We start from the raw sequence: 12,585 nt of genomic DNA, 5'->3' as shown, positions 1-12,585 counted from the left end.
TTTGCAAGTTAGATCCCAAGAAAACACCAAGAACTAAAGATAAACAATAGTGGTTAACCCCCAAAAAACGAGGATTACATACCCTATTTATAGAAAACATAGTCCAAAACAAAAAGGAAATGAAATAAGGAAATAAACTGTTGGATGCGGATTAAATCGACGAGACTGACCTACGGACCGTGGATCGACCTACGGTCCGTAGGTGTCTTCCGTGGCTCAGGATCTAGACAATTTCTCAGAAGCTTGGAACCTTCAACTTCCAGATGCAAATGACGGACCTGCAGAACGGACCGTAGGTCGACCTACGGTCCGTGGGTCCCCTCTCGTGGCTCCATACTTAGAATTTTTCATGAGGTACTGGAACTCAAACTTTCTGATACAAATGACTTCCGTGGCTTCCGTGGTTCCACACTTGGTCAAGACTTCCCTGATGATCCATCTACGACACCAACCTACTTAGCGTGACTGGACCTACGGTCCATAGGTCACCTCCGTAGATGGCTCCTTCTGCAGAAATTTAGCTGTTGTCTCTCTCAACCTCGTCCAAGTCTATTTCCTGCAAATATAGCACAATAATCATTAGTTCTAATACAAAATGGCCCTATAAACACACAACTCTTAAGTGAAATGTATTAAAAATATCATAAAATCATGGTATATCAACACCTTGAACTTAAATTCGTTGTTTGTCCTCTAGCGACACACTAAGACTCTAAACGACACTTGTGTAGAAGGAGGCATTCAAGCATAAGCAATCACATGGCTTTCTATCCCGACTCTCTTTTTGAGTGCAAATCTTATCTCTTAGACTCAACATGCTAACTCATGCGGATCAAGATATGACAAAGAGCGACCAATAGACACACAACATACACTGTTTCACCATCACCAAGGTACTAACTCTTCGACAATGTAACTAGTGCCCTTACTTCAAACGAAATCCCTTTTTAACATTGTGAATATGATTTTGAGTACAAGGATTCATTCAACACTCACGCTCAGAAGTAACTTCAAGTACAGTTAGTGCTCAATACCATAGGCTTTCCCTTATTTTCACTAGTTAGACTCTCCAAACTAGTTGCTAGGATCACTATAGGACTTCCTTAGCTTGTAACATAGGCTTAGGGTCAGGTGTGGTACATTTGGGTACTTCTTAGTGACTTTCTGCCCTCCTTGACATTATATTGGCAATTTACCTCTTTCTTGACCTATTTTTGGCATCTTTTCTTTTCACTTTCTTTCCCTTACTCTTTGCAACATGGATGTGACTTTTGATTTATGACTCTTATTTCGCACTTTATTCTTTTTCTTTCACTTCATTTTTCTTTTGTTTCTTTCAACAATTTTTTTCTTTTTGCCTCTTTTTGCACAAAGTCACATCCTCTTTCTTTTTCTCTTTTCATCTCACAACTCTTTTCATACCCTTTTTTCATTTGGTTTCCTCTTTCATAGCCACCCTCAACTTATGCATTTTGCATTAATTGGGGTGCACAATGTCCGATGTCTGACCAGAGCCAAGATCAAGGTCACTTTTGACTTAGCCACCCTCTACTTAGGCTTTTGGCCTAAGTCAAGGTGCACATGTCCAAGGAGGGACCAATTCCAAGACTATTTTTAAGGGAAGGTGAGTTAGGTGAATAAAAATAAATGGTCAATTTTAGGCTCAAATATTTGGATCAAAAGGGAACAATGCTACCATTTGGTTAGATCATTTTCGGCTTAAGTGGACTAATTTGAACAATGGCCTATGATCACTTCCCAACTTATAGCCTAGATTATCCTAGCAGGACCAACGGGGCAAGTTCTAGATTGGCACAAAACTGTCTGAACATTCAACTATCCTCACACACTCTTGGCACCTTGTTTCATTATCAGATTATCAGATTACCCCGTTCAAGTTTATAGCTTAAGTCATGAAGTCAAATCGGTTCTTATCATGTCACATTCAGAGCCAACACATTCAACTCATTCTAACCTATATATTTTAGCACATATCACAACTTTTGGATGGGTATCATTTTTCATTCTTAATTATGCCATCATGCTTCATTCTTTCTCATGCTTCTGCACATACAATCCTAACACATGCCGGTTCAACAAAAATTAGCATAGTCTCTTGAGGGAAAAGAACACAGGCAAGAAAACCCCAAGAGAGGATTATGAGTTGGGTTTACTCAGACTTCACCCTATCATTCACAATCCGTTTATCCCATCCCCAACAAAATAGAGTGCTATTGGACCCAATGCACAAAAAGTAAAGAATAAAGGATCGGGTGAAGCAAACTTGTGGCGCATAGCGCCGAAGACCTATCAACAAGCGGGTGGGTTCGGTTTCCCAAAGCCCGCTGGATCAACACTTGGGTCACCCTTAGTATTTCCCGCATCAACTGTCACAACACCATCAATAGTGCTATCAGCCACTGTCACCGCACCATTAGTGGTGTTCACACTGCTTGAGGCACCAACACCAACCTCCCTAGCCCGCTGCTGGCGTGTTTCCTCATCAACTATAGGTGCCCTCCGAGCCTCCTCAAATTGCTGGCGCTCACCATCAGTGGTGCTCACATTGCTCGCGGCACCAACACCAACCTCCCTAGCCCGCCGCTGGAGTGTTTCCTCATCAACTATAGACACCCTCCGAGCCTCCTTAAATTGTTGGCGCTCCCTCTTGCGAACTCTCTTAGCCTCATTGTCCTCAGAAGCCTGACTAGAGCGGGGGTGCTTTCTAGCATGACGGGAGGAAGAAGGTGGAGGCATCTTATCCCTGAATAGAGCATCTAACACCGTATCATCAACCGGTGCTGTGGAGGCCGACTCGGGCTAAGTCTCTGGTAGAGCTAGGAGAATGTCAAGATCAGCCCAGCCATTAAGTCCTTTCGGAATGCAGAAACATTGGTGGAGGGGGCTGGATGCTCCAAGACACACAACTCAAAAGCATCAAGGTGCTGGTTGACTGGATGAATCTTACGGTCCATCATCTGCTCCGTCCGCTATTCCACCCTAGTCGTAGACTCCTCAATCGCATGCTACATCCACGAACTGACATGCTGTAGTAGTGTGGCCATTTTAGCGTCTAACTTCTGGACTTGAGCTAATGGCACGGAGGCAGACCCTGAAGAGGAGGTGGCTCTGGAGGACCTCGGGGCCTGAGTGGCGGTCAGAGAATGGGAAGCCGGAGTATCCTCAGTGGGGGCTGGAGGGGAATGCTCATCAACTTGTATCTGCTCCACATCAATCACTAAGTCTGCTCCAAGTGGGGGCACCTCAACCTGCAACTCTCTGCGTGGTGCCGCCACATTCGCCTCATCTCGAATCAGACATATATCTAGGGTGTTGGTCGCCTGGATCAATTTGTCACAATGCTAGACCGGTACTCCAAAATCCTTGCACAGTTGAAAAATGAGGCAAGCGAAGTGGTAAGTAGTGGTGGCCTTGATGGCCCTCTCGTGAATATCCGCAATAATGATGCGGGAAAAATCCATCTCCAACCCTGCAACCAATGCTGCAACCATAACTGCGCGGTCTTATGTAAGAATATTATCTGCCTGTGTAGGAGACACCCAGTTGCATATTAATAGCCATAAGAATTTGTCCACAAAAGTCAAGGTGGCCTTCCTGATACCTAGAGTTGGGGTGCTGACCCACTCAACGTGCTCTCTATCCGTGGCATGGTGATGGGCCAACCAATGCAATAAACTCTCCCTCTGCTCCACATTCCGCTAGAATGCCCCACTTCTCATTATGTCCCAATGATAATCAAACTCTCCCATGTTGATAGCTAGAGTATGGCCCGGGTCGTATAGGAATCGATGGATAGTAGCCTCCGATATATCAACTAAGAACCCCCGAACTAGAGTAGATTTGAGCGGACCCTCTGCGGTGGGCTTGTCCTGTTTGTCAATGGAACCTTGGAGGGTGGCTGCATAGGAGGGATAAAACTCCCTCACCATCTCCTCGTTGTATGACTCTGGGCGACGGGCGATCCAACTGCACCTGTGTCTCTTGAAAAGCTCATGAATGGCGGGTGCAGGGTGTATGCTGCCTTTCAGAACCCGGTGCTCATCAGTGACTATACGAGCAATCCTTTTCTTCTCAGTGATCATCCTTGCATCCCTATAAATTGACCACTTACAGACCACTGGTTTTGCTTCTCAAAAACTATAGTAGGCTCGATGTTAGGTGGTATAGGAATGTCCCCCACACTAGTAACCTCATCATACGAGGCCATCCTCCTATGTGAACTACAGCCGGATGCAGAGCCAGAAGCAGAACCATAAGCAGAGGCAGACTCAGAGCTGAAAGCAGAACCAGTCGTTGATCCGATTAGTGTAACCTTCTCATAATACTGGGAGGCAGTGACTATGTCGGGAACCACCTGCTTGGATTAATTCTGGGTAGTACAGGGTGCAGTTGGGGATGTCCTCGTAGTAGGTGGAACATAGGAGGGATCCTTCTCCGCATCAGTGTCTTCATCAATTAGCCTTAAGGTTGGGACCACAGACTTTGACTTGCCCCTTGGTACGTAAGTCAGAGTTCTCTTGGGAGCCATGGTACCTTTGGAGGCTTAGTTAGTACCCAAATAGACTAATAACATACTTAAATTTTTTTTAGAACAAAGAACGAACCAAAACTAAAAGCAATTTTTTCTTCAAACAGTAGCTTCAGTGGCCACCTACGGTCTGTGGGTTCCCTCCGTAGGTCAGAGATCCCAAAGAGTTGGGCTCTGATAGGAACCCTAGAAGTGCAAAACAGTCCGTAGGTTGACCTAGGATCGTAGTCCACCACGTGGTTCCACACTTAGTGGATTCTTTATGTGCATCAGACCCACAAACCTGATCTATGGTCCGTAGGTTGACCTATGGTCCATAGACCGGGTCTCGTGGGTCAGATCTACGCTAGGTATCAGACATGCTTCATATGTAAACCATTTTTCAACCATTCAAACAATCAACCCAAGTGTAATCATGCATTTCAACACAATTTATGGTAGTTTGTCATCCCGATTGTTCCGATTACTCATTCTTCAACATTTATTGCATACAAAACTAGGAACCCTAAGTCGAAACTTCCATTTAGACTATTTACCCAAAGTTATTTTGATTACAAAGACAACACAATCACATTCTATCGTCCCAAGGGTGTTTCTAACTATAGTTTATCATGCATTTTCATACAGAAACAACCCAAGGTCAAGATCCACTTCATGACTTCATAAATTAAACAATGAATACCTAAATTTAGAGTTAAGTTGAAATTGTTTACCTTACAAGTAATGGAAGTGGGTGATTGTGTGATGCCAAAACTCCTTAGCCCGTTGTGACACCGAACCCGGACCTTGAACTCTTCTTGGGAAGGGAGAAATGGGTGTGATCAGGTTTGGGAGAGAGAGGAGTGGAAATATGGTAGGAGGGATGATATGTATGGGAGATGGGAGTGATTTGGGGATATAATGAGGGAGTTATGGGATTTGGAGGGGTTAGAAACGGTTAGGAGGGAATATGGGAAGTGGGGGAAGAATTTAAAAATGAAGACTTTTACTGGAAAGGGGTCCGGGTTGGGTCGATAGAACCCTAACTTTGGACCCACGAAACCCCATCTACGGGCCGTGGGTCGACCTACGGACCGTAGGTCACTCAGTACTTAGAAAATTTTAAAAAATTTACCTGGGGTCTACAGACACCATTCACGGTCCGTGGATGAAACCATGGACCGTCAATGGGGTCCATAGACCTCTGCAACAGACTTTTTTTTACATATTTTGCTTTTCATCCCTGCACATGTAGCAACCGTTAGGCCTTTCTTTTTAGATTTTCTAGACACGTTTTAGACACGGACCCTATGCTATATCTAGCCAATGCTAAAATACAACTAAACTACCGATCTAAAGAATTACAGAAAATCAAACAAACAAAGAAAACTCTTAAATCAAAAAGAAAAACCTATAGTTGGCTAGATTGTACATCTTGGGTTACCTCCCAAGCAGCGCTTGAATTGACGTCGTGGCATGACACAGGCCTCTTGATTACTCAGACTTCATCAAGATAGTAGGCCTCAACCACCTCTTGCACATTCTCCTCTTTTCCCATGTAGACCTTGATCCTTTGACCGTTCACCTTTAACCTTGTTCCCTCATTGTTTTCAAGCTCAACCGCTCCATGTGGGAACATTTGCGTGACTATGAATGGCCCGGTCCACTTGGACTTGAGCTTGCCAGGAAACAAGCGCAACCTAGAGTTGAATAGAAGCACCAGATCAACTACAACAAATTCACGCTTTTTGATATTTTGATCATGATACTTCTTCATCTTTTCTTTGTACAAGGCTAAACTTTCATAAGTTCTTAAGCGAAACTCATCAAGCGCATTCATGTCACTTACTCTCTGATTCGATGCGACTCCCCAATCCAAATTCAGCTTCTTTAGCGTCCACATGGCCTTATGCTCTAGCTCTACCGGCAAATGGCAAGACTTCCCATAAACAAGTTGGTACGGGGACATACCTATGGGAGTCTTGAATGTGGTGCGATAGGCCCATAGAGCATCATCAAGCTTCCTTGACCAATCGGTTCTATTCGCATTCACAGTCTTAGCCAAAATCTATTTGATCTATTTGTTGGACACTTCAACTTGCTCACTAGACTGCGGATGGTAAGGAGTGGCTACATTGTGGCGGACACCATATTTCTCAAGTAGCACCTTGAACAACTTATTACAGAAGTGGGAACCTCCATTGTTGATAATCGCCGTAGGTGTACCAAATCTGGAGAATTTATTCTTTTTCAAGAATGCGGTGACACTTTTACCTTCATTGTTGTGAAGCAGAATTGCTTCCACCCACTTCGACACATAATCAACCGTAACAAGAATATACTTCTTCCCATGTGAACTCACAAATGGACCCACAAAATCAATGCCCCATACATCAAATAACTCTATCACCAATATCGGATTCATAGGAAGCTCTTGCCTCTTTGAAATTCCTCCTTCTCTTTGGCAATAGTCCCAAGATTTGACAAAATCATGAGCATCTTTGTGGATGGTAGGCCAGTAATACCCACACTGCAAAATTTTATGCGTAGTCCGAATAGCACTATTATGCCCACCAACAGGCGATGAGTGACACACCTGTAGTATACTCACCATCTCAACCTCGGGAACACATCGACAAATAATCTCATCAACACAACTACGGTGCAAATAAGGCTCATCCCTAAAGAACTTCTTCACATCATGCATAAACTTTTTCCTTTGGTGAAACGACAAATCCGATGGCACCAGATCATTATCCAAGTAGTTAGCAAAGTCTGCGAACCAAGGAATCAGATCATGAGAAGTAGCCAATACCTGTTCATCCGAAAAAACATCATTAATTTCAGCCCCATCTCCTAGCTTGAGCATAGCTTCTTCCTCCAATATGGACAAGTGATCGGAAACCTGATTTTCTGTCCCCTTTTTATCTTTCACCTCAAAGTCAAACTTTTGCAGCAATAACACCCATCTAATCAACCTCGGTTTTGCATCATTCTTAGCCATCAGATACCTCAATGCAGAATGGTCAGTATGTACTATGACCTTAGTGCCAAGCAAGTAGGATCAAAATTTCTCGATGCGAAAACCACCGCAAGAAGTTCTTGTTCAGTCACTGTATAGTTCTTTTTAACCATATTTAGAGCTTTTCTGGCATAGTAAATATGATGAAGAATCTTTTCTCGCCTCTATCCCAATATCACATCAAGCGCCACTCCACTCACATCACACATTACCTCAAACGGTTACCCCCAATCTGGTGAAATAATGATAGGTGCGGACACTAGCTTTTCCTTCAACTCTCCAAATGCTCTCAGACAAGCATCATCAAAATCAAACTTATACTCCTTTTTGAGCAATTTGCACGATGGGTGTGCAATTTTGGAGAAATCCTTAATAAACCTCATATAGAAACCTGGATGCCCAAGAAAACTTCTAACACCTTTAACATAGATAGGTGGTGGAAGCTTTTCTATTACCTCTAATTTAGCTCTATCAACCTCAATACCCTTCTCAGAAATCCGATGACCCAGAACTATCCCCTCTTTCACCATGAAATGGCACTTTTCCCAATTGAGTACAAGATTGCACTCTTCACACCGTTTAAGTACTTCAGCCAGATGGTCTAAACAAGATCAGAAGAGTCACCTACCACTGAGAAATCATCCATAAATACCTTAATAGTGTCCTCCACCATATCAGAAAATATCGACATCATACAGTGCTGGAAGGTCGCTGGAGCATTACACAACCCAAATGACATCCGTTTGAAGGCGAAAGTCCTATAAGGGCAAGTGAAGGTGGTCTTCTCTTTGTCTTCCGGAGCTATGGAAATCTGATTGTAGCCCAAATAACCATCAAGAAAACAATACCAACCCTTACCAGCAAGTTGGTCGAACATCTGATTCATGAACGACATACGGAAGTGGTCCTTTTCTGTCCAATTATTTAATTTCCGGTAGTCCATGCAAACTCTCCATCCAGTCACGGGCCGCATCGGAACAAGCTCATTTTTTGCATTCGGAACCATAATCATCCCACCTTTCTTGGGCACACACTGAATAGGACAAACCCAATTACTATCTGCAATGGGATAAATAACACCAGCATCCAACCACGTGATGATTTTCTTTTTCACTACCTCTTGCATCGGCGGATTTAGTCTTCTCTGGTGCTCGATACTAGGCTTGTGATCCGGCATGAGTTGGATTTTATGAGAACAAATGCTAGGAGGGATCCGAATAATATCTGCAATAGTCCACCCAATAGCCCGCTTGAACATCTTCAACATGGAAACCAATGCCTCAACTTGTGTCACATTCAAATCTGCCGCAATGATGACCGGTAAAGTACCATCTCTCCCCAAGAATACATACCTCAAATATGATGGTAGATCCTTAAGCTCCAATTTTGGAGCCTGTTCAACAGACGGTCTTGCGGGTGGAGAGTCGCGATTCTTCATGTGTAACTCCAATCTCTTTGGTTTTGAATGGAATTCGAACCTATCAAGTGCGGCGACCAATTCATCATAGTCTTCAATACCATCACCCTCAAAATTCATCATTACCGCTGCTAGTGCATCAACACCCAACCTCTCTTAAATAGACACCTCAGAACCACCCTCTAGAATATGATTCACCACTGATACCGACTTGAGCTCACTACTCTGCTTCATGGATATATAGATGTTGAAAGTTACCTCTTCATTATTCAATCGGAACATCATCTGAACTTTGTCTATATCGACCAAGGTGCGCCCAGTGGCAAGGAATGGTCTCCCAAGGATAATGGGAACCTTAAAATCAACCTTACAATCAAGTATCACAAAATCCGTCGGAAAGATAAAAGACTCCACTTTCAGTAGTACATCTTGGAGCACACCAATGGGCCTCTTCACATTTCTATCAGCCATGAGCAATCGCATCGCAGTCGGTTTCGGATCCCCTAAACCCAATTTGTTGTAAATAGACAATGACACCAGATTAATACTAGTACCCAAATCGCACAATGCCTTCACAACATGCATCAACCCGACGGTACAAGGAATAATGAAGGCACCAGGATCCTTCTTCTGCTGTACAAGGGACCTTGTAGCAATAACACTATAATGTTGCAACCTATCATCATCTTCAAAACTCACGACCCTTTTCTTCGTCACCAAATCTTTCATAAACTTCGTATACCCAGGCATTTGCTCTAAAACGTCTATCAACGGAACATTGATGGAAAGCTGTTTCAACATAGCGATAAACCTGCGGTATTTCCCTTCTTCATTCTTCTTAATTAGCCTCTGTGGGAATAGAGGTGGAGGTCTAGGCATGGGGACAACTTTTTGGGTTATCTCTTCTTCCTTCTCTGTAGCATTCTTGGACTCTCCAGTAACCTCAATCTCGTCATCATCTTTGTCAACCACAATTTCAACCTCAGACGATATAGGTGGATCAATGGTCTACTTACCCCCTCTAGTAGTGACTTCCATACAATGCCCATAATTCTTCAGATTTTGGATGGTGTTGCTAGGAAGTGTACCAGGCTGACGTGGGTTTAATGTAATGGACACCTGATTCATCTGCTGCTCAAGTTACTTGATAGACATTGCATGGGCATCAACCTTTTGACCAATACCAGACAAGTCATTCCGCATCTCCTTCACATTCTTATTAGTCGAATGAAACTGCTTCATCATCTTCTGCATCATATCCTCAATACATGACATACTACCCCTAGCTTCTCTATTACCAGATTCCCGATCTTAAGGAGGAACATAGGGCCCAACCCTATTATTTCTGTTGCTATAGTTGTTCTAGTTTTAGTTGTTGTTACGATTATAGTTCCCATTCCAAACATATTGACCCTCTCGATTGTAGTTTCCATAGTTCCAACCTTGGTTTCCTTGACCTTGGCGCTAATTATCCGAATTGGAACCTTGGGCATTGGCTCGAAAACCCCCCGTCTGAGGATTCAGTACATACGTATCCCCTTCATAGTATAATTCCTCCATCGGTGGTGGATTCCTAGTCAAATAATTCACAGCATTTACATTTTCAGCACCTCCGCTCACATGCTTCAATACCAACCCTAGTTCGGTCCTCATCTGAGCCATCTCCTCATGAATGTCATCGGCAGATTGGTGAGGTGTAGCTTGAACTGTAAACGTGCTTCTCCTAGTGTCTAACTTTCTAATGCTCCAAGCTTTTTTTTTCCAAGAGATTTTCTCCAATTTCTCAGCGATCTGCTCAAAAGTGCACTCACCATGTGAACCTCCAGTGATAGTATCAAGCACAACCTTACTATTGTCATCCTGACCTCTGTAGAAGTGTTCCTTCAACGACTCATCATCAATGCGGTGATTCGAAACACCTCTTATGAATGCAGTGAACCTATCCCATGAACTACTCACAAACTCTTTAGGTAGTGCGACAAGGTTTTTGAGTTTATCTTTGTGGTTCAGCTTCTTTGACACTGGGAAGTACTTTGCCATGAACACCTTATGCAATTGATCCCATGTGTGAATCGAGTTATATGTGAGGTCAGTAAACCACATAACAGCATCACCGGTCAATGATAGAGGGAATGTTCTTAACCCAATGACATCCATGGCCAATTCCAATTGACCTACACAACTCCTGTAAACACTCAACTTGGCAATGTGCCCATGTGGATCCTCCGATGCCAAACCAGAGAACAAACCTCTCGCTGTAAGCATCTGCATCAGACTGCTAGTAACCACAAATGTATTCCCCGGAGGTAGATTAGACAGAACAATAGGCCCTTCAGATTCAACGGTATTGAAGTCAACCCTATAGTTATCACGCAACCTTGGTTCTGATAGTGGATTTTGCACCTTCAATGCATCTCCAAGAAAATTTTCACCTTGAACCTGAACATTCTCATTATCAACCCTAGGAGGCTGCAACTCAACTCCATCACTTAGATTTTCTCCGATAGGATTGACTGGGACCCTTGATTATTCATCTTTCGCAAAGTTCTATTCAATTCTAGATCGTAAGGAGTCAGTGGTTCACCTCGACTCCGTGAACTTGGCACTAGAGTAGGAATCTGAGAGAAACAAAAACGAAAGAAACATTAACATTAGGAAATAATTGACTAAAGTTCAATAATGTAGTTAAACTTAATCTAAAAGCCTTATTCCCCGGCAGCGGCGCCAAAATTTGATACACTCAAATCACACCTCCCTAAAGAAGTATAAGCTATCGTTATCAAGTAAATAACCCAACTTGGAGGTTGGGGTCGATCCCACGAGGAATATGGTTTAGAATAAAACTTAACTTACTATTATATTCGTTTAGTCAACGTATTTTCGAGACAAGTAAGTAAAGGGGGGTTTTTTGTGTAAGAAATAATAGATTGTTGTTGAGAGAACAAGTGAGCAAGATTGAAACTTTAGTTGTTATCAATGAAAGAAAGTAACTAGGGTGTATGTGTTCCCCATAAGATCATAACTCAGTAATCCTAGTAATAGTAATCCTTTCCTAGTATATCACATGCAAAGTGGTAAGTTATGTATCTCTAAATCCCTAGTTCGGTAAATAGAGAATTTCACCCCGCACCCTAGTCCGGCTACATGTGTATAATTTACTAACCCTTACCTTTACCTCATATAAGACAACACATCAATGTATGACTTAGTTTTCACCCTTGCACCAATTGACATTAGACTATTAGATAGTATCACACTAAATATATGTTGACAATTCTTTTCTTATTAACTACCTCCTTGGTCCGGCAAGTAGCAATAAGGCGAGTTCTAACAATGCGCACCGTTAAAAAGACTTTAAAACGAAAGAATTATCCATGCATGCAATAGCACTATTCAAGAATTACTTAGTTACTATTCATATTTTGTTAATCGCTCATGGTTCACACAACCCTAGTAGTGGATTTAGTTACCCATAGTAGCAAGAACAAAATTCATATTTTTAGAAGAAGAATTCATGAACTTACGTAATGAGTAGAAGAAACCCGAAATCTTCAATTGAAATTCAAACCAAGAATCTTTATATACCGAAATTAGGAAATCAAATTGCTAGAGTTTGCA

At 42.6% G+C, this 12,585-nt stretch overlaps 1 pseudogene; it reads right to left on the bottom strand.

Annotated features, from left to right (window-relative positions):
• Positions 1-252: 252 nt before the first annotated feature.
• Positions 253-11,007, bottom strand: LOC125869807 (uncharacterized; annotated as a pseudogene).
• Positions 11,008-12,585: the final 1,578 nt, after the last annotated feature.

The sequence above is a fragment of the Solanum stenotomum genome, chromosome 7 (assembly GCF_019186545.1).
Source record: "Solanum stenotomum isolate F172 chromosome 7, ASM1918654v1, whole genome shotgun sequence".
NCBI lineage: Eukaryota > Viridiplantae > Streptophyta > Magnoliopsida > Solanales > Solanaceae > Solanum > Solanum stenotomum.
Note: the sequence above shows the minus strand (reverse complement) of the source record. Positions and strands in the feature narration are given on the sequence as shown.